This window comes from Aptenodytes patagonicus, chromosome Z (genome assembly GCF_965638725.1).
Source record: "Aptenodytes patagonicus chromosome Z, bAptPat1.pri.cur, whole genome shotgun sequence".
Taxonomy (NCBI): domain Eukaryota; kingdom Metazoa; phylum Chordata; class Aves; order Sphenisciformes; family Spheniscidae; genus Aptenodytes; species Aptenodytes patagonicus.
The window spans coordinates 22,227,807-22,251,331 of record NC_134982.1 but is presented as its reverse complement, the minus strand read 5'-3'; the positions used below and the strand labels follow the sequence as shown (position 1 = coordinate 22,251,331).

Sequence of the window (23,525 nt, the reverse complement as noted above, 5' to 3'; positions counted from 1 at the left end):
TCGATGTTGAGATGCCTTGATAGAAGTCCTCTCCCTTTTGTTCCCTTCCATTACACCATGGCTGAACTAGTTGGTTGCATTTTTTTCCAAGATAGGGGGCACCTTTCTTCCAACACAATTTCCTGAGAAGCACAATTACAGTGTAAGGCATAACAGATAGGGTTCAGCTCACCTAAAGATAGATGCCTGCCATACCTGAACTAGTAACCAAGAAATACTTGTTTTCAGGGTATGGCTTACATGACACATTTTAGACGTCTGCCTCAGGAGGAGATGTGCTCTTGATGTCACTGATTTTATCAACAAAAGCTCCACTTATTATAAATAATACTTATAAATGAAATCTAACTTGTATATGGGCACCTGCAAGTGAGCACATTTAGCCAGATTAATTCTTTCTAATGCAACTAACTTAGTTCATGCTGAATACATACTTTAATATTTAGTAGTTGTAGCATTATTTTATAATATAAGGAGAGTATTCATATAAAACCAGGGAAGTCCAGTATGGAATGTAATGTTTTGGAACACTGCAGCAAGAATAAACCAACTACTTAGGCTGAACCTAATATTGGAAGAACCTTGTGCTTGAAGTGTTGTCAATTCGCATACGTGCAGTCACAAAGCAGTGATGTCATCATTCTAATGGCAGCACAAATGACTCAGCCTCGTTACTGTGATTCCCATCAGATTTCAGCTACGGTGGGTTTTAAGACTAATGCACATTTCAGACTAATGTGCACTAGAGCATATTTCTTAAGTCACCTTACAAAACACATAAGTAGATTTCTGCACTCCTTTATTTGTTGACATTGGTGATACTGTGAAGATGTGTGCATGTATGACTTAAATAGGTGCATGACATGGCTATAGTGTGATATGATCTTTTAAATAGTATTTTCTTTCATCAAAAATTATGAAACATTTTCAAACCTGTTATGTATAAAATGACAGAACAGTGCACAGCTTTAGAAGCTAATTCGCAGAAACTGATTTTGCTCATCTGACCTGTTTCGAGGATTCAAGAAGTACCGAGAGGAACTCATAACTTACTTAAATTTGTTTCTTCTCCATTTCATTTGCTAGTTTTATAACAGCACCTGATGGTGATATTTAACACTAATACACTCAAAACCTCAAGCACTAAGTCAAAGATACTTTTCTCTATGGATAGTTAAGAAAGACTTTTCCCCTTCTATGAAAGTGATAAGCATTAAAAAAAGGAAGAAGATTGCTTCAGAAGTATGAATAACTGTCTTTTTTTGTCAGAGATCTTAAAATAAATTCAGCACAGATCAGTTGAAAAATTTCATTTCAGTAGTTTCATTATACTTTGTTTCAATGTAATAATTCAAAATTATTCAAATCAACTATTTGAATAAAAAATCATGTCAGACTAGAAAAAATGTTTTATTTTGATGAAAAAAGTTTTGATAATTCTGAAATTTATCCTTAAATTTCTTTTAATAGTAATAATTTTTTTTTTTTGTGAAAAGTTTCAGTTTTGGTGAAATTATACTGTTTAGTTATCGACATTTTGAAGAAATTCCCATGTGTAATTATATAAGACCCTACAAACAAATAGCTTTATAACGTGTTTCAAAGAAAGAAGGGCATAGATGCTACGTACCTAGAGTGCAGGCCAACACATGGCAAAGACTTGCACGTTGGTGCCAGCTGTGCTGCCCTGGGAGCTGGTGGGATGAAGCTGTAATGATGCCGGTTAGCCCTCCGCCACAGTGACATGGCTACGCTGCTTTCTGAACCCCAGTGACTAACTCCACGTGGTGTCATACTACATCTCATAGCTGCTGCCAGCATCCACCCACACAAACGTCAGGGCAGATTCCAGCAAGCACTTTAGGAAATTCTTTCCAAGAGGAATATATAGAGAAAAAACAGCCAATCACTACAAAAGCTTCTAGGTTGCTGCTGCCCTGAGGGGTCCCCTACATGAGATCAGTTACCTAACATCATCTTCCGTCTTGGAGCTGTATATTCATAATCATCTTTATTGTCTCAGAAATTTCCATATTTCGTGATTTGAAGCTTCTGAGCAGTGCTGTCATTTGACATGTGATGTTTCCTTGACTTAGCCAACATCTATTTTCCTCTTGTTGTGCCCCTATACATTTGCCTTATTATCTGGGGTCCAACTCTGTAGCTAGTTTACTTTTACTTCCCCTCTTTTTTCTTTTGCACTTTTTCTGTCCTCCTTAATTGCATTTAAATCTTCTTTTCCAGCTGAGTTTGAAATAGCCTTCCTCATTTGAATGTCATGAAAATTTGCCTTTGCAAGACTGCAACAAAACAGTTATTTTCATAATGTTAACTACGCTTCATGAAAAAAAAAACCATTTGGTTTCAGTTCTTGCCTTCAAAACTTCCAGATATAAAATAGGTATTTATACGCCTAAAACGGAGCAATTGCTTAATTGTGTTATTGCAGCTTCCATCCTTCCTTGTTCAACCTCTCATACACTGTTTGACATCCTTATTGCTGTATCACAAATCCAGTTATGTTGTAAACAGCTTAATCCTTTTAGTTTATTTGCACTTTGGACATGCGATGCCTGTAAACTCGGGCAAGTGTACTTTTGTGGATGTGTATATATCTACCTATAACATATCGTATATGTTATATACAATAACTTGCAGTTTCCTCTTTTGTATCTCTGTATTTTCCAAGTGTGTCCAGTGTGCTAAAAATTTGATTTATCCCTCACAAGTTATGTTTCTTCATATTTAATGTGAGAAGCCACAGTGTGATAAAGCCTGTACTCCTTATGGTGTATACGACCCAATGAAGTGCATCACACTTCCGTAAGTGACCCCCTTTGTCTTAACAGTTTGTAGTCATACTGCTACCATCTCATGCCATCCTAAGGTGTGTCTGAATTAAATTGTATGTGTAAATACTATTTTCTTTTACCCATCCTAACTTTTGTCCCAGACAAGTCTCTTTAATTCATAAAAATGTATCTGCTTCTATTATTTTCCACCTGGCATAGTTCCAGTAATTTTATACAAACCCAAGTCTTATGTGAAATTCTCAGCTCTCACATTTAAAAACAAAAGATTTAATGATGACAGAAAAGGTTGTAAATTTGAATTCAAAGTTTCAAAAATTAAAAGGTGAGAAAAAGCTCTGTTATTTGTTTTGAAAATCTTAGCATTTTAAAGACAATCCCATCACCCATGCTTGTATAGTCGATAGAGGAAATGGCATAGGTCTAGGGGGCTGTTCAGAAAATCAGGAGTGACGTCCTAATACAGGCAGGTGCTCCCCGTTTTCCTCTGAGCTCTCTCCTCAGGGACTGCCGGGAGTACAAATCTGTACTGTAAATCTTCCCTGCGTGATCTACAAACAAAAGTTTTTTCAAGTTTTTCCAACTGATGTTGGCAACTTTTTAGAAAACAAAAAACATCTTTTTGTTTTGTGTGTTTACTTCTTATTCTTGATTCATGTGTATATTTACTTTTCATGCTTTGCATAAAGATGGTATGATAACGCCTCTATCTGCTGGGGTTGCAATGTACATAGGAAAAAGGAAATACGGAGGAAGGACGTCTGATAGACTGAAATGCCATTTCACAAATGCTAGATAGATCTCATCCAATTTCTGTGTACAGCTTTTCATCATTTTTAGTCTGTTAAATCTGAAACTGCATACAAAATTTGTCAGCAGGCATAGCCCCATTTTGTAGACAGAAATATAATGAAGTAAAGATGAATATTTAAAAGTTAGCAGGCCTGCACTTGCAGTAAGAGTGTAAAACCACTATTTAACCTAGCTCTGACAGACTCAATAATGGTAAAATGGAACGTTCACTTATGACAAATGAAAATTTATAACAAGTGAAAATGTCAAGTTGCAAAAGAACAACAGTGACATCAGTAGATCTGCTGGTTGATGTTCTGGTTATACTCATCAGCAGATGTTTTTCAGTAGTAGAGGCCATACTAGGCCCTTGTTGCTGTTCTTGCATACTTTTTGGGCTACTGAAAAGAAACACACACAAGAGTTACCCTAAGAAGGTCAATAATGGAAAAGGAAAAAAAACCACCATATGTTCTTTCAGACTGGAAATGGAACTAAGGCCCTGAAAGGATCCCTTGCTGATGCTGGAGAACCAAGTTCCCTTTTCCACCCACTTCCATTGTAACACAAGTTTTCTTCTAAACATGTTCAGTGATGTGAAAGCAATTAAAAATGTAAAAAGGACTGCTCCACTTGAGCATGCTTCTGCAAAGTACAGCTTAAAAGCAGTTTGTAGCTAGGCAGCTAGGCTGAAAGGGATAATTCTGTAATAATTTAACTTCCTACTATTCTTATTATCTCTTGCCAATCATTCAACCACCTGGATGTCAAACAATTCATGCAATACAGACTGCTGTTTCAAATAGACTCTGCTCAGGCCATTTCTGGCATCTTGTTTATCACAGAATCATAGAACGGTTTGTGTTGGAAGGGACCTTAAAGATCATCTAGTTCCAACCCCCCTGCCATGGGCAGGGACACCTTCCACTACACCAGGTTGCTCAAAGCCCCATCCAGCCTGGCCTTGGACACTTCCAGGGATGGGGCATTCACAGCTTCCCTGGGCAACCTGTTCCAGTGTCTCACCACCCTCATAGTGAAGAACTTCTTCCTGATACCTAATCTAAATATACCCTCTTTCAGTTTAAAGCCATTACCCCTTGTCCTATCACTACATGCCCTTGTAAAAAGTCCCTCTCCAGCTTCCTTGTAGGTACTGAAAGGCTGCTATAAGGTCTCCCTGGAGCCTTCTTTACTCCAGGCTGAACAACCCCAACTCTTTCAGCCTCTCTTCATAGGAGAGGTGCTGCAGCCCTCTTATCATCTTTGTGGCCCTCCTCTGGACTCCAACAGGTCTATGTCTTTCTTATGCTGGGGGCCCCAGAGCTGAACGCAGTACTCCAGGTGGGGTCTCACCAGCATGGAGTAGAGGGGGAGAATTGCCTCCCTCGACCTGCTGGCCACGCTTCTTTTGATGCAGCCTTTGGCTTTCTGGGCTGCAAGCGCACATTGCTGGGTCATGTTGAGTTTCTCATCAACCAACACCCCCAAGTCCTTCTCCTCAGGGCTGCTCTCTTCTGTTCATTTAAATGGAAGAAACTCTATACCGTAAATTAAGCAAATGCTTATTTACAGCAGCAGACAGTTGGGTTTTGATAGCTTTTCCTTCCTGTCTCACATTCTGGTTCTTGTTCCTTTCTTCTCTAAATTTCTTTGGATTTATTTACCTTTTAATACCCACTGTTTCACGACTTATTTTTTCAGAGATTCTGAAAAAGTCAAACCAGACCTGATTGTGTTCTTTCTACAAAATGGGGCTGAAAAGAGGAATTGGGTGTGTGTCAGGAGCTATTGTGATTTGTTTCTCTCCAGACTGGAAAACAATGATGTTTCCCTGACTTCTTTTCTGTCTTTATTCTACAGTATAAGCCTCTGTATGAATCAGATAATGGATAGTAGACATGTGCCTTTGCTGTGACAAGGAAAAAAACATCCTGCTTAAGTCACTCTGGCTGCTTTTTGGTTTATGTCTTGCATAGTGAGCATTTTGTCTGTTTTGTCCACAAAGTATTCAGTACTGTAGATCCACTTTTACATCACCTTTCTTGATTTTCAGTTCTTTTTCTGTGCTTTAGTAAACAGACTTTTAAAATTTGAAATTTAATATTTCACTCCTCAGCAGCTCATGATACACCAAAACCTGCACTGTAAGTATCCCAAAAAACAGTTTCAGTATTACCGCTCATTGTTCAGTGCCCATTTCGATAGCTACTATGCTAGTTCTGAAAGACAGTCGGTGTCCAAAGAGCTGACTAGATTGTTACCTTCTCCCCCTCTTTATTATGTTTAAGTCCTGATTTGATACTTTTGTCTGCCTTAAGTTGCTAGCAGTTCAAAATGTACCGATAAGCTTCACAAGAGAAAGAAATCAGTGATTTAGAACCCGAGGACAGTAAAGCTGTTTACCAGGCTGTTACCACTGTTGCCTGTTACAAATGAAATCCCTGTGATGTTAAACTTTCATTTGTACCCACATATAGAGGAAATCTGACAAGAATGAAGGAGTAATAGACACAGAGGGGAAAAAAATACAACATTCAAGTGGAAATATACACAGCATAAGGGATCTTTTAAAAGTTAGAGTATTTTTGGAAGGCATGGTAAGAGAACACATGGATCAAAGCCAAAGGGACTCCTGGTTCAGACCTTGCTGATGATCAGTGGTAGGCCCTACAATTGCATAATTAATTACTTTTAAAAAGTTCAACTTACTCTGTCAGTTCTCAAGCAAACTGTTCAGATGCCCTTCTTTTAATGAGCCTGAAAATGATGCTGGCTGGTTCAGTGATATTGAAGCTGTGCCCTTTCCAGCCTAGTCTGCAGAAGTTTATTTTTTTAGTTTTATATTATTTTGGTTTATCCTCTTAGAAACACTGGCCAAGCCAATGCCTGGTTTGGTCTTTGTTTTAATGTCCCTCTTGTCCCGTGATAGTCAACTCAGTGCTGTCTGCTCTGAATTCCATACTATTAAGGAAAGACCCATGCTTGCCTAGGTTTCAGTATGACCGAAATGACTATTTAGGTTCAATGCCATGTAGGGTCCAGGACATTTGAGAAAATGTATAAAGTGACTCAGTCAATACTGGCACAGGCACTGGTTTTATGCTTAGTAACACTATGATTAGTGACTTAATTACGGACATATGTTTTCCATTCTTTAAGGGCCAGAGATTTGAGCTGGAAAAATGTTAGGAAGCATTCTCTGAACTCCTGGTACTAGTGGTGGTGGCAGCCTTCATAAAGTCTTAGCATTTGTGGCAACTCAAATGCCACAATTGCCTATTAAAAGGATTTTATCTCTTATGACTATGTTCCTCTTGGTACCAGCCAATTTATAACTGATGTGCTTGCTGTTATTCACAGCACAGATAGCCCTTCCAAATGAATCTGACTTTCAGCTCTAGAGGTCTGCGTTCCCATGAGGTCCTTGCTTGTATTTATCAGCAGTGCCATCATTTGTCTTTGATTCACAGATAGTGATTACATTTGCATTTTTGGCAAGCAGGGTGTTCACAGCTGTGAAGCAATGTATTTTTCTTCTTGGAATTTCCATTCTTGGAAAAGGCTGGAAATGAATAACTAGGAAATGACACTTTGTAAAGCCATCACAGCTTTTAATCTTGTCCAAACAGCTTTTCCACCTCAGAAATGCATTCCCCTCTGTGTCAATAAGATTACCTTATGACTTTGTTAGTGATATTGTGCATTTGGAACTTTCTGACAATTATTTATTTCAACAGAAAATGTAACTTTGTATTTATGCTATCAGTATCATTACATGGTTTTAGATGCGTGGGAAGCATGCATTTTTCAGTTTCTAGTAGCTCTTCAGAACATATTGCTTAATCACCTAAAATTGATTGATTTCCTAACCAGTAGTTATTTTCTTACTGGTTGCTGGTACTAGAAATAGAAGTCCAGTATAATTCTTTGTAATTGAAAACACAACACTGTAACTCTTTTGTCATTAAGATAGACCAGCTGCTCTCTCTGCCTTCTCCAATTGTTCTGTTTCAGATACTAATCATGGTAATATTTGGGCTTTTGCTTCAAAATAAGGTTTTATTTTAATTTAAATATTCATTGGCATTTAGAAGTCCAGAATGAGAAAACAGAGAAAAAGTTACTTTCCAGTAACTTTCCAGTTACTTTCAAAACTCCTTGAAAGAGACTATTGAAATACAATAATAATAAAATGACAATATTAATTAAAAATCCACTGCAGTTGTTTTAACTGGAGAAGAAAATGTAAGGGCTAGCAGCTCTTGGAATGTACTTTTGCTCATGAGCACATCCGTTTTCTTCAATCTTTCATGAAAAGTATTGGTAAATACAATTTTGTTTGCTAGAGATATTTATGTGCTAAAAAGAATGAGTTTCTAGGATAAGGATCATCTGTTGTATTTCTTCCCCCTTCTCCACACACGTCCAGTCCATTCCACCTTCTCCTGCTGCTCTTCCTCTCTAAGTGTGTGAATATTCTCTATATTTCTTTTAATGTTAAATTAGCCTCAGACATTGTATTCATTGAAACAAAAGAAAAGGCACCATTTCCTGAAATTGAGCTTTGCAGAGTCAGCTCTCATGCAATATTTCTTATTGCAGCTGCTTGGAAAATAAATTAAATCCAGCTTCCCATAAAGGATGGAACACAGAGGCAATCACAAACATTACTGTGTAACATCATAGTTCATGAAGATTATACACAGATATTCCTATTATTGGTTATTTCACTTTCTCAAGTGTCAGGGAATTGTGTGACCTTTAATATTTGAAGTATAAGCAGAGATTTCCCCCTCCTTTCTTCTCTACTTTAAATATTCCTTGAGGATTTTGTTTTGTTTTAATCAAATGCTTCATGTCTCATGCATCTTTGTAGAAATCTCTGAAATTGTACAAACCCATGAATATTCTGCAAATTTATGCTTACTGTTTCTAAGTTGCACTCGTATGTTGACACAAGTTTATTAGTGAAAACTCTATTGGTAGTTCACTCATGCTACTTCATTCATGCATTAGAGAGGTCAGACATAAATGAGTTTCTGTCTTTATTGCCTTAACTTTTAACACTCAAAGAAAAATTTCAAAGAAGAAAATAGTAAACATGCCTGCTTAATTGGTTATCCTTTTTAATAGCATGTCTTTCTCAGGGATGGGCAGGTTCTCCTGTTGGCAAAGAGCCATGGCTGGAGGGGATAAAAAAAGAATAGTACAGGAAAATACGTACTGTCAAGGCTTTCTTAAGGCACAACTACCAGATTCCCAGGAGGAGACGCTTGCCCACATGCTGTCCTGGCAGGACTGTCTAGTAGGATGTGCCAAGCACGTATTTGGCCACTGTCAGGTTTTTCTCCTTTAGACCTCAGTAGTGTTTAATCTCCTGCAATAATTACTCTTGTTTAACTTTTTTTTTTTTAAACTCTACAGTCCTTTTTTTTTATTCTGGGGAAAAAGAAAAAGATTGTCTCACTCTGCCTGAAAGGAGAATTCATAATGATTTTCTGTGTCTTATAGAAGTACAGCGTAGAGTGGACAGAAAATAAAAGCCACATTTAAAAAAAAATCTAACCAACTTCTTGCCTGAAGTGAAAAAGATCTTCTTTCTTTTCTAATTTTTTTTTCATAACTTTTCTTATACTAAATTTTTGATGAAGGTTTTTTTTTTTTCCCTTCGTGGTTTTTTTTGCCATTATTCCCTCCATTTGCTTTCAATGTTACAGAAATACCAGGTTTAATGTCTTTAATGTCTTCTGCTCCATTTTTAATGACAAGGAGGTCTTGAAAAGTAAACGTACCGAAACAAGTAAATAAGCAAGTCTGTCTTTCCTTCTATTCTTCCTGTTCCTTCACGTGTTCCAGTAAAATTTCTAAATTTGTCTTTTTCCCACCCAAATCCACTTTTGATAGGTTCCTAAAAAGCAGTGTTTCCGTTATTTCCACTGCTCTTACTACTACTCCCAGTAATACTAATTTTAGCTCTCACAAAATCTTTTTTTTTTTTTAATGACCAGAGCTCTTAGAACTTTACAAAGTACTCATTTTGCAGGTAGGGAGATGGAAGCACAAAAGGGGATACAATGATTAACTCTGGATGACTCATCCACTGAAAGAACCAGGTTTGGTATCCTCTTATCCTACTTCATTCCTGCAAAAGAAAAGAATGAAACAAAGGATTTCCTGATAGCTTATGTAGTAAACCAGCAGCGTCCCTCCCTCGGCTGCCTGGGGGGCCCCACGTCTGCTTAAGGTTTCTCCTTGAGAGCCAAAGACTTTGACCGTGAGTTCTGTTCCAGAATCGTAGGCTAGACACGGTGATGGATGGTGCATCTACAATGGTGCCAGCTGGGGAGGGCACATAACCACATGGCCACGTGTGTGATCAGCTCAGCAGAGCTTTGGACATGTAGGTTGAATTTTGCTGAAAAGATTTGCTTGGAAAGTACTTTTTATTTGGCAAAATTGTTGAGTCTCCTGGGAACGCTTCACAGGATGAAATAACCAGATGTCAGGGGAAAACAGTTGGAGCCAAAGCTGGTTCCAAAAGCAACAATGTTACAGTGACATTTTTTCAGCTGTAGGGATGGCATTTCTCCTGCTCGGTCTCTTGGATTGCACATTTTGTAATGTTTCCAGAGTGATACAATCACCTCCTTGGCGCCAGCAATTACAGTGTGTCCTGTCCCAATTTTAGTAATGACATCAGTATCAAGAAAGTAGACTTTTGGAATCAGGTTGCCAAACAGCTTTTTTGCACAAAAGTAAAATAAATCATACACAATTTTTCCTGAAAAATTCTTTCCGGGAAAAGACTTGGTTCAAAAGATGCCCTTATGCGTTTGATTTCTTTGGGGTTTTTTTTAATTATTTGTAAACAGATGGCATTTTAATCATTTTATCCTAAGAAACTATGTAGTTCAGTTGTTAGGATTTGACCTAACTTTGCAATGCTTTTGGTAGTTTAAACATGTAATCCTCTGGTGTTAGAGGGAGGGCTTGCAGAAGGGACGAGGAAAGGCACCATGTTTTGCCTGATGGAGAATGGCAGCAGAGGAGCAGTTCCAGCAGGGAGGATGGTTGATGGACAAGCACAGCAGTAAACAATCAGTCTGGTCCCCTCCCAGATCCTTACTGCAAACTGGAGCACAAAGTTCGTTCTCTGGAATTGGCTTGCGCTTACAGATAACTCCGTAATTGATGAGAAAAGCTTGAGCTGTCCTTGAATGTATTGATAGTTCTATACATACATATTTCTGTATGGGGCAGGCTGAGTTGTAAATTTTAGTAAAACACTTTGGTATTGCTTTGTGAGGAAGATGTTTGATTTTGTTTTGCAATACACAGTGATTCCTAACAGCTTTGGCTTGTCAGACCACTCGCATTTATAAAAAAGTGTATTTTTTTTCACTTCCTGTTTCAATCTGTTACATCAAATCTGGTTCCAAGTTTGTTTAATACTGGAAAAAATGACTTGTTGCAAGTAAAGAGTGTAAACTGGTATTTCTGTTACCACATTCCTCCACAGAGAAAGACTCATTTCTTTGGTGAGATGCTTAGCTTAGCTCTGTGTGTGGCATTTGAAGACTGCAGCAGCTAGTGTTTTGTTTTTTCTTGTTTCTAGTTAATTTGTGAATAGTTCTTAAGAACTTGTAGACTTCTACTCATTTAGGTGTTTTACCAAATGAGAGTTGCATAATATGTATAGTAATTTTACACCTCATAATATGTTATTTATTTTGTTAATAGTGAAAGCACTGTATTTATAGCTTTATAGCTTTTGCTTTATAGCTTTTTCTTTCAGGGTCCAAATCATATGCGCAATAGGGATCTTACGGTGACTAACAGAAACTTCACAGAATATAGAAGTACAAGAGATTTTAGTGAGAACATGCGTGTATTACAATAGTAGTTAATGACACTATGAATGAGATGTTCCAATGATCTTGAAGTCTGCGGAAGATGAGGTTAATCGAACATGCATTATAACCAAAATGGAACATGCACTTGTTCATCTGTATACTAACCATTAGAAAGCAGATCTGCCACACTGCATTTGAAGTCTGAAATTCCTGATGGTCTACCAGTAATGGCTGTTGATAACGCTACAGTGAGCTGAGAAAGAAAATTGGAGAAAAACAACGGCAAATGAAAGAGTTGAGAGAGATTAGGCCATCTCTCCAACATGTGCACAAACGTATACAAAATAACCTCATATCCACATTATTATGATTGAAAAGTCAAGCACAAAAGAAGGAAATGCCAACATTACGATTGACTTAGGAACCTTAGTTTAGTCCTGTGCATAAATAATTTGATAAAGACTTTACCTGTATGATTCCATACTGTTTTTACTTCACCAAGTGCACAGAATGAATGCAACTCAATTTATGACATATTCGGTATTCTATTATTTTCTTGCTGCTCATTATATGGCCACGTGCTTTATTGACAACCTGCTGTTCAGACCTATTGGAAAAGCAGTTATAGTGCTTTCATTGGCTTTTCTGTGGTGTTCATCACTATCATACCTTACTACTTCTCAGAGATGATTAAATTAATTTTCATACCACCCATGTGATATGAGAAAGTTTTATCATCCTCACTTAACTTAAGGAGAATTAAAACACAGAGATTAAAGTGAAAGTATTCCCTAAATTAAGTATCCAAAATGAGATGCCTAGGACTTCGGGGGTTTGACCTCCTTGTCATAGAATGACTCATATATCCAGAGCATAGTTTTCATGAAAGAGTGAGAGAATGCTGAAGGGCTGGGATATACTGGGGAGGTATCGCTTCTACTTGCTTGTTCTTACCCTCTTCCATTGGCACGTGCTTTTGGCCACTACTAGAGATGGAAGAGTGGATCTGATGGACCTTTGATCCACGCAGTAGCTGCTCAGATGTTCTGAATTAATCTCTATTTGTAAATGCTGGTGCCCACATGGCTCAAGCAACAGCCATTCAGAGTGGATGCCTCAAGAATGAGAAACACGTAATTAGTGATGTAAGATAAGTTGGTGTAAGTGACTAGTTCAGTATCAGGTGCTCTGCAGCTTGGGCAAATATTATTTCCAGTTCCTGATGATAAAAGCACTTGTACCTTTCTGTAGTCCTTTGCCTGATTCAGTGACCAACTTATGCAGTGAATGAGACAAATATCCCACTGACAGGGGCTTGTTCCTCAGAGCCCTCCTAGACCCTGAACAAGGCAGGAGATTTTTAAAAAATAATATAGTATCACTTAATATTTTTTCAATAGTGCAGATACATGAGGTGATTGACTTATGGTTGGCCTAGGCTTTTTGAAATTTATGAAGGTGTTCACAGAATCAGCAAAAAAAGCATTTTGCAGACACTTGGCTAAGTTCTACTTCTCTGCTGTAAAATATGAGTCACTAGAATATCTCACAAAACAGCTTCTGGGTTTTTTTTTTAAATATGAAAAAATATACATTTCTCTGCCACTTTCTCATCAACAGTTGACTCATGTTCCATCAAAAAAAAATTGGAAGGAAAATTTCAGCACCACTGGACAGGATTTAGTAATAGTAAAAAGAAAACACAGTCTTATAATGCAGAGCATCAGGCAGCTCTCTTAGGTAATGTTATTAGGCATTATAATAATATAACATAACATTAAAATAATGTAATAAAAATCAAGAAAAATAAGTCCCAAATGATCCATTATTGTAGATTATAATTTGTTTTGGACTAGTGACGAGAATCATCTTTCTTGACATACGAGGTACTCAGTGAATGTGCTCAGGGTCTACAATCAGTATAAAATAAAATACAGTATGAGCGCATACACTCAAAATATTCCAGTCTCGGCACCCTTCCAACGCAAGCTCCTGACCTTTTTGTTTCCCTTTAAAGGTTGTTGCTTGTATGTGGCAAAGCTGTAGCAAGGATTTCCAGAGCTCAAATCATGAAGTGGACCTTGATACATTTAATAGAAGTCTAGGGAATTGGAAGCAACTAGAAATTTAGCAAATTTGGTAAACTAAATACAGAAATACAGTACAAAATACAAAATAATACAATACAAAAAATACAAGTACCAAAAAAAAATCCAAACATCCAGAATGTAAAGACCTGAAATGGAAAGAACTGAAGTGGAAAGGATTTCAATGAAACAACTTCAAAAAAGCAAGTGCAAAAATTTTTGAGCTCTGAAGCTCTTAATACCTTGAGCTTTTGAGCTTTAAACAATACATGCCATGATTTAAGTGATAACTGCTGCTAACATATCCCAGTACAAATTCTTGTGGGAGTAGAATTCATATGTGGTTTATTGCCAGCAATTGTTTATTGCAATTAGAGGAATTTTACAACAGTGTGAGAAAAAAAAGTTGCTTGTCAAATATCATTATGTCTCCTTTTCATGGAACTTTCATTGGCATAGGGAATCTAGAGCAACACTGGAAGACACTTTCTTTGCCTGAAGAGACAACTACAATTTCATGTCCAGCTGCCTCCTGTCCACTCTCCTCTGAAGCTGTCCTTGATTTTTTGTAGATATCTATGTGTGCACATCGTACTGGTGAAACAAACCATCTTATCTTCTATGTGCAGGGTTCTTATAGTTTGGGCTATAGACCTTCTTCTCTTTGGACTTCTCTGTCGACAGCCCTTATCCATTTTCTGGAAGACACACTTTTTGAAGGCAAGTTGTCTTAAGCTCAGTTGTGCAAAAGACTTAATAATTACGAGCTGGGTGATGCTGAGGGATGCGACCTCCTCTTGTCATGACGATCGCACCTCCCAGCTCTTTGGACGTCCTTCTGTGCCACATTCTCTGGGACAGGAGGGTAGCCAGGAGTAACCATGACTGCTTTTTCCTGTCAGCTTCTGGCTGGGGCACTCTGCCGAAGATCTCTGCCACTAAGCACAGGGTACGTGTAACCATATCTTCTGTGACTGTGCCAAGTGTTTATCATCATTGTGGCTATATATGATGGTTCTTCAGAAGGATGTGTTTGCCAGGAAGCTTCCCAATGCATAGGAGCGTTAGCCCTGGGGAACATTTATACCTATTTTCTGGATTCTGTGTGCTTTTTGTCAGTACTGTAGGGTATTGATTTAAATATCGCAGGTCTGAGGAACTACTTTTCCTACATACTTGCTTTATCATACCACTAATTCAGAAAGAATATATAAGCAATTTGGCCACTCCTGATAATGGCATCTGACTGAATTCACAGGAAGAGTAGGCTGAGGTCTTTCAGTGAATTGGAGTTTCCTTCTCTGGCAGCAGTCTGCTTCCCAACCATGATCTTACATTCTTTTTTATATTTTAGTTTTTCCTGAAAGAAAGGTGTTCTGCTAATATCTTAGGGGAGCTGCATTTTAATTAGAATTAGTCAGTATGCGTGATGGGTGGTTTGCATATTTTAATAAATTGCTAGATAAACATTTTGAAATGCTTTGAGATTTGATTCCAGTACATTTAAAATAAGAGAAAATTAATAGCAATGGGAATTACAGTAAATACATGCTATATAGTCACACAGTGCAAGTTGGTTTTGTATCCGAGTGTCTCAATACTGCTCAGAAAGTAGTGCTGCAGAAAAAGAAGTGGGGATAGTTGGATCAAAACCCACCCTGGAAAGAAAAAACAGTGTTGTTCTAGAATTTCTTGAAGAAATAAGGTAAAGTGATTTTTTAAAAAGAGTTTGAAGGTACTTTAGTATTTAGAGCCCAGAGAGAAGGTACCTTACAGAAAATAAGTGCAGACAACATTATGGAATCATTGCAGTGAATGGTGACAGATAGATTGTAATTAAATAATGACAATAATAAAGTGGAGAACCATCAGTCCTGCTGAAACTGCACTCCTAGAATTGCAGTGGCGCTGACAGGCACCCGCAGCAGTGGGAGCTGGTGGGTGGCTGGGGCCAGCTGGGTGGTGGGCTGCTCGGGAGCACCTCCGGATTTGCTGCGTACTCTTTCTCACGTCTGGATTAAGTCACTCTATTTTTCAGCCTTCTTTACCTCAGGTTACCCAAAATAGTTCTGATTCTTCAATATTTTCTGCTGATTTCCTCATTCAGACCTCAACCTGCCACAGATTTTACCAGAAGCCTTGGGCAAACCAGTTAATGTCTCGGTGGCCTTTTTTTATTGTTTAAAAATGGGGATACTAGTCCCAGTAGGATTATTAGATCAGAAGAACCGTACAAAGTGACTTAAACCTAGTAGAAGCCTGAACAAATTACCACATTTCTTGGAAATTATTTTGCATTTTGTTTCTCTTGTGCTTTTGTTTGCATTTTTATTTTACTGAAGTAAGACAACTATTTCAGCTTCAAAGAAACATCAAAACATCAAATCCATGTAACAGGATCTGGAATCTGGCATTCTTATCTGAACATCACATTAGTAGGAAGATGTTCACTTGCAGGAGCCAAGTTCAGAGAGTAAAAATTGCTGGGTGAGGGATGATCTTCTCTCTGAGGAAAGAATAAAAGGAATCATAAAAAGAATCCCAGTATGGCTGAGCACAACAAGCAAATTGATTTAATAGGTGCAGCAAAGGCTTGTGTGCCAAATGCATAGACCAATGAGGTATAATTAAGAATAATGAGGTGACATTATGAAAAGTACACCTTGAGTATGAGGAGACTGTTCTAAGCAAAACACCACACCAAAATATGGAATAGTCATCACAGAAAACTCCTCACTTGGAAACTTCATAACAAAACACGAAATGGTTTGTTTAGAGAGATCGGCTACATTTCCTAAGATGCTTGCTAAAAAATCATGAGACAGAAGCTCAAATAGATAGCTGGAGTTCCTTTGCTAACATGTTTGAGTAGATTCTTACAAAGCTTTTTGCTTCAGTGTATTTTTTGTCCTACACATGTTCTGTTTGCCTGTTATCTGGGCTCTTAATATTAGCATTAAGCCTTGTTACACTCTAAATGTTTCCAAAAACAGTTATGCCAAGAGCAAAAGCCAAGTTCTGCTGCTAAAAGCAAATTTCATGAAATGTCACATTTTCTTCTTTTGCTTGCAGTTTTGATACTGGAAAATCTATCCACACCACTTCTAAAAATGGAGTTAATCATAGGGCTTGCTTGCTGAATCGCTTAACTGGAAACCCAAAGCCACAAGTAGATAGTTGGCTTGAATTCTCCAGTGGTACAAGAAAATTCAGATTTAGATTATATGCTCCTTTTAATATCATTTGTTTACAATTCGCTGAACATATTTTTAAGCAATGGAAGGCAAAAGTTTTTGTTAACTTTGCTACAAAGAAAATAAAAATATTAGGTCACATATAAAGGATTTTTTTCTTCAAATGTAGAGAGTTGATACGATATTCCTTCTAAAATGTCAGTATAAATATTTCTTTTTTTTCCCCTCAGTTTACTGAGGTCTTTAGTTTTTACTAGGCATGCGGGAAGAGACAGAATGCAGAGTAGAAGGAGAAAACCAGATGTGGTCTCTCCTGCATCACTGGGTAGACACTGTCAGAAAGAAAACATTTTGAAAGGTCCTGAGCAGAGAATCAATGTAGGAAATAAATTTTAGGCCTGCTATTCAATTATATAAATCCACTGATTTATTTTTACAGATTTTTTTCTGATGCTGCAGGTTAACTTATTTACCATCTAAAGACCCGTGGGAGCCTATGGCAGGGGCTGATTACTGACAACTTGTTTCTTTCTGATAAAGAAAATTCTAAAGTTCCATCTTTATTAAGCTCTGGAGGTAACTATGTCTGGCAAAAAAGGGAACACCCAAGTCAGCTGTTGGCTCAATTTAATTTTTAGTCTATTAACAAGCAATAAAAAGGTCCAAGAGAAGTCATAAAGACATAACCAAAGTGCTTGTCCAGTCTAGTTAATGAATGTAAAGTGTGTCTAAAATCAGTATTTCACAAAGAAATTATGATAATTATTTGGTGTATTAGCAAATCTTTGAACAGATTTACAGCTGAATTCAGTGAAATCAGTGAATATATTTAGTGTATAAAGTAAAACAGAATTTAACTACCTAAAATGCATCAATGACAATTCAGTTCTTATTAGCAGATAATGTCTGTTCCAGAGGAGGAAGTTTTTGTCTCTGTCTTCATTTATTCCTTGCACTGCCTTCTCTGACTGAGAGGTGTAAAATTGATGTAACAGAATCAGTGTCCACCTCACACAAAATGCTTTCTAATGACATAGTATTTCAGGAGTCTCTGTACTTTTTTTGAAGGGTTGGGTCACAATGGGTGTGATTTCCACAGTAACTGAAATGGTCTGTCCTACTGAAATAACCTATAACTAATGCAGAATAAATCCATCACGTCTAAGAAGAAAACTTTAAACTGTTCTGCTTTGATTTGAGACACATACATCTCCAGGATACACAGTAATTAATGCACACAAGGTCTAAGAGCATGCTACACTCTGCCTGTTGCATCCCATCTGACAGGGAATGAGCCCTCCCCTACCCTGGGCTTTTATACCAAGTGATCCTAGAGACAGGCACACTGTGGCCTTTCTCTACAACCCTCCATGTCCACAGTGGGTCCTGCCAGCTGAGGTGGCCGACTGCTTTTTTCATCCCGAGCAATCCAAGTAACAAATTCGGATTCCGCATTTGAGAGGACCATCCATTTCTTCCCTTTTTCCGGTAGCTACAGGCTGCCTCCTCCAGGGGTGGGCTCCTGTCCCAGGGCACAGGTGATAAATAGCTTACCTTTTCCTTGGAGACGTAAATAAAGTTTTATTACCTTGCTTTTGCTCTAAATAAGACCCTGTCCAAAGCAAATTGCTACAGGGCAGCTCTTCTGTGATAATTTCCGTGACTTAGAGCTGCTATGCCAAATGCACCCATTCGGTGTGATGGTGGGATTGTGTTTCCAGGTGAAAATAAAGGACGGGACTTCTGGGAAGTAAGGACATTGAGATGCGTAGGTAGGTAATAGTACAGACAGATGGCTGGAGAGATTGCTTGGCACTAGGACAATGGACTCCTTTGATGGGGGACAAAATTTGCTCCTCTAGAACTTGTTGTCCCTCTGTAATGTTTAAAGATGGCCTTAAAAGATAAGGTGTCCCTAGAGGATCAATTAATTTGGCTCCTACCTCTCTCCCTCCCCATAGTTTCCAAGATAGGAGAGGCTGAAGTTGGAGAGAGACTTAAAAGGGGAATATCAGGTGTGCAATTTGTATTCATAAAAAGTCTAGTAAATTCTTCCATTTTGGGTTGGAACTTATTTCCTTCCCTCTTCTACTATTGCTGACTTCTCTAAAAAAACACAAAACAAAACAAAAATCCCCAACAAAAAGCTACAGGAGTAAATTGCTAAACTCTCAGTAATAAGGAAGACCAACATTAAGATTTTCTATGCAGCCTTAATTACAAGCTCTTGTGTATATTCATTATGATGCCATTACTCCTTATGTAACCGAAAGCTGTGTTTTGTACACAGATCTTCCCCTTTTTTCTTTTAGCAACCTTGCAGAGAGTAGGAGATAGTTATTTAAGGACGCAAAAGGAAGTCCACAGAGGGTTTCTTTCACCGGGTAAGGAAGCTGTGCAGTCATTAACAAGGAAGGAGTGCTGCTGAGATCCAGGATCCAGAACCTCTCCTGTCCTTGCCACAGAGTCCTACTGTTGCCTGAAGCAAATCATTAGTAATCTTCCTAAAGGTTGCTTGTGATGTTATTACTTCTTGTCCTATTAGGAGCACAGGGAAGATCAGCCATTATTGTTTACAAGTTGCTCAAGAGAGTTCACCACCTTTATCCCCATCTGAGTGCAGAGCCTGGATGATACACGGTGGGCAAGACATGCAAACATGATAAATAGCCAAAAAAGGAAAAAAGGCTGAACTTTCATCTCATGTCATGTTTGTTATCACTGAACACAGACTAAGACAGGCTCTAAGGATAAACAATATCCACTAATGTCATAAAACATTTTGTCAAAATGCAGACACAAAAGTTGCTGAATTAGCACTGGCTTTTCATAGATTTGGCATCTCTGGAGTTGCAGCAAAGCTCTTTGAACATAGAAAATTCTGTGATGTGTGCTGTGCCAAATGCTCCTGTCACTAAAAGCAGCTTCAGTTTGCATGCATTGTGCAAAGTGCCTGAAGCTGGCTGCAGAGTAATGGTGAAAAAGTCTGTCTTTAAATGGCCATTTGCTGCCTGTGAAATGGTAGGAAAACAGTTCTTTCCTGTGCCTTCAATAACAATTTCCATGCTCCTTCTTCCTTTGCAAAGATTACCCTCCACCAAAAGTGCAAAGAGGCTGAGGAACACACTAGGGAGAGAATGACTTTTGGTTTGTCACTGAACGTGCAGATTTTAATTCACAGCATACTCTTGTTGTGGCTTAAAACTTAACAGGAGTGGAAAGATAAATATGAAGCAACTACAGCTTACATTCTGCAGTTTCTGTCCAGACAAAAAGAGTCTATTCTATTTTGTATCTTAAACTTTTATTTTTTTCAGTGTATGCAGCAAGAAAGAACAAACAACTTGTGTGAAAGTCTTCAATTCCCCATTCTGATTCTCTGTTCATTTGATGCAGTGTGATCAGCAGCACCATTGCTTGCAATTAAGACTTGTGATTCAGCCAAAAAAACAATTAATTTGATTTGCAGTGTAATAACACATTTTTCATTTAGATTTCCACAAGTTTTTGTATCTGAAAGTGTTAGCAAATGTCTCGGTAAGTAAGAGCTAAACAAGACACTTAACTGCTGTAGCATTTTAGAAACCTTTTAATATAAACATGTTTCTGGCAAACCAGTGCTGTATTCACACTCCCCCTTTGACTGTAGAACTGAACATTTTTTTTCTTGATGCATATTTACATAAAAGACATTTTCGTTGAGCAATATGAGCCGAATCCTAGCTGAGCTATTTGAATCCCTTTGATTACCTTTGACACCCATCTAGTGGACACAATACAGTATTACAGGATAAAATTCCTGTCACAACAGCCACGTGCAAGTCTTGCACATACATGTAGTTACCTGGTGATGCAAACCACAGAGCCTCTCCCAGCTGATGAAAATGCAATTTTATCTAATAGACTTTTAAATTTTAAAAACTCACTATGTTATAATCTGACAGTGAAATCATTCATAGAAGCCTGCCTTAGTTTCTGACTGGGAGAAATAAGACTGGTAATAAAATATTCATATCATGTCCACAAAAGGTGGGTGAAAAAAATAAAGCAAATCTGCAAACAAACCCATACATTCCTATAATCCAATAAAATACCTTTTAATCAGTTGAATAATTAAGTCCACTGTTAAATCAATTTAGTAGTCACTCCTTATTCCAAATATTCCTGCTGTGAGACAGACTTACATTTGACTTCATTTATTTCTATCCCACTTTTAACTTTTGCCTTAGAGCTTTCAGACAAGCTTATATATATTTGAAATGATACTGCCATTGCGGAAGTTAGTCTTATTGAGCATAGGAGTAAACAATCTTCTTCTATTTTACCTAAAATTGCATGAAAGGTCTGCCCTCCTGCCCTCAATAGAAAAACAAAACATACAGACTGTGTATTGTTTAGGAGTCTGTGTGTTCTTGCAGCTGTTAAAAGAAAAAAGTTATTTTATTTAGGCAATGAAATAGAAGTGTGAGGAAATTTGGATACGATGAGCTCACAGATGTTCCAAACCCTTCATTGGCATTGTGAGCATTTTGTACTCCTGGAATACTCAGGAATTCAAACTCAAAAGATATTGATTGCTAGTGAATAATAGTAGTCATGCTAGTAGTAATGGCAATATGGTTATTAACTTATGGTACTATAAGCTGCAAAGAATGTTTTACTGTCGCATTCATGCTATCTTGCCCTTTCTCATATTTTTTTTCAAGTTTGTTTTCTGAGTAGCTCTCACAATGATCACAAAGATGCAATCAATAGGGAAAATGAAATGCAAAGAGGATCTTTGCGTTGTCCAAGATCACCCAGCAGGCTGGTGGCAGAACGCTTTATTTGATGTCTTACCGATTAAGCTTTGTTAGCTTGAGATTGATAATGTCATGTAGTAGTAGCACATTTGAGGACAAAGAAGAAGTATTCAGGCATAATCAAAAGAAATCAAATTTGGGAAGAAGTGTATGTGTAAGGATTTACTGACAGTGAGTTGTTCTGAAAACTACAGTGAAAAGAGGATTAAATTGCTAAGCTCTCTTGAAGTTTGTTTAATACCATTTTCTGGATAGTTTTTCTGGAAAAAAAAAAATTTGCTTTTCTATATGCAGATTGTGAAAGGTGAATTAAAAAAAAAATAATATGGTCTGAGAGTGGCAGAAAGCTTGCAGTTCCAGGAATATGTGCAAAGTAACATGAAACCAAGGTCCATTCTTTTCCAGGCAATGTGCATCTGTGTCAAAACAGGCAGTATATGTTTCTTTGATTAGTTCATTTAACAAAGAAAAACAGGCCATGGGAATACTGTCACTTCAGTAAAACATTAAAGCGGCAACCTCACTGCAACCTCAGGTCAATGGTAGATAACAGCAAGAAACAAGCTAGTGTGGAGAGTAGCATCTACCTGCTGTGACACCTGCGCCAGGCTGAAGTCTAATCAACAGATGACATGTACTGAGTATTTTCTCTTCCGCTGTCATTAGAAAACCGGTGGGTGTCCTTCACGTGAACACTGTTTTCAAAATGAGTACTTTAGATGCCTTCATTACAAATATGTATTATGATGCTAACACTTAATCCATGTTTAAAAAATCATGTGAAAGATCCTCTATTCATCCCTCATTCCTAAATGCTTTAGCAGTATTATTTAAGTTCCCATTAGTATGGCAAATGAGCCCAAGAAGTTATAAGCCAAAGTCTCATGCACACCTTTCCTACTATGCTGTAAAACTAAATTTGACCTTTGGTTTTAGAGACACAACCAACTAGGGAAACAAAAGCCATCTTCCACTTCTGGCTGGATAAAATGTGCTCCATCCCATCAGATGGAGACATAATCTTACTAATCCTGACATTTGTGACCTCTGAGATTGCACACCACAACACATCAAGTCTAACAATGGAGCCACATGGTCCAAAAAGACTCCATAAAGTACAAAACACAGGTGTCAGGCTGCTAAGCAGCACGGGTTGCTGTGAGCATGTCCTCCCAGCACTGCCCACCCTGTGCTAGTTTCTAATGGATTGCAGACTCCCATTCAAGGTCTTTGCACTGATTTTCAAAGCCCTTTGTGGAAACATCACAGACTATGTGAAAGAGCATCTTCTTTCTCCTCTTTCTTTCTCTCCGCTCACACTTTTGCATCTCATGACAGCACTGATAAGCCTGTTTACCACTTTTAATAACAAATACAACAGCTAGAAGTGCTGGGTCTAAACTCTAGTTCAAAGACACAAATGGCCACAGAAGTTGCGCTGCTTGGCAGTGAGCAAAGAACTCATTTCTTCGATCTCATTGTAAAATAGCAACTCTAATGCATGCAAACGTGCCCAAGCACACAGATACACCTCAATCCCAACCCAGCGCTTTGTTTATTTGGATAAGACAAAATACGTTCTTGAAATATTTGGGTAGTAATGAAGTATTAGGGTTGAGTACTTGATAACAAAAGAGCCCTCAACTGCCTCAACAGTGGGAGACAGGAAGATGAGGGTCCAACTCAGGAGAGATGGTGCGTGAGGGTGAAAATCATGAAACATGATGTTTCCTCAGGTATAGAGCTCACGGATACTCTACATGCGGAGAAGCATAAGGCCTCCTGTAGTCCTAATAGTGTTTCCTTTCTCTACCAAACTTCTTTTCCTTCAGACTTGTTCTTTTTGATTATCAGCAATTTTAAAGCATATTTCTTGTGTGCCTTGTTTTTTGGTTTAGCAGTGGAATTGACCAGATCTTTATTTCCCCATTATTATCAAGAAGCAATTACCTAGTGATAAGTTTGTCAGAAGAGTGTTTATTAC

The 23,525-nt window shown here is 37.9% G+C and overlaps 1 protein-coding gene and 1 long non-coding RNA gene across 6 annotated transcripts in view; one reads left to right on the top strand and one right to left on the bottom strand.

Annotated features, from left to right (window-relative positions):
- The window catches only part of LOC143172849 (uncharacterized), a 45,020-nt gene extending 43,267 nt beyond the window's left edge, over positions 1-1,753 (bottom strand). The window contains exon 1 of the long non-coding RNA XR_012997422.1: positions 1,631-1,753. This is a non-coding gene — a long non-coding RNA (uncharacterized LOC143172849). The remainder of the gene's footprint in view (positions 1-1,630) is intronic.
- The window catches only part of PDE4D (phosphodiesterase 4D), a 436,186-nt gene that overhangs the window by 271,414 nt on the left and 141,247 nt on the right, over positions 1-23,525 (top strand). The gene's annotated exons all lie outside the window — the stretch shown is intronic.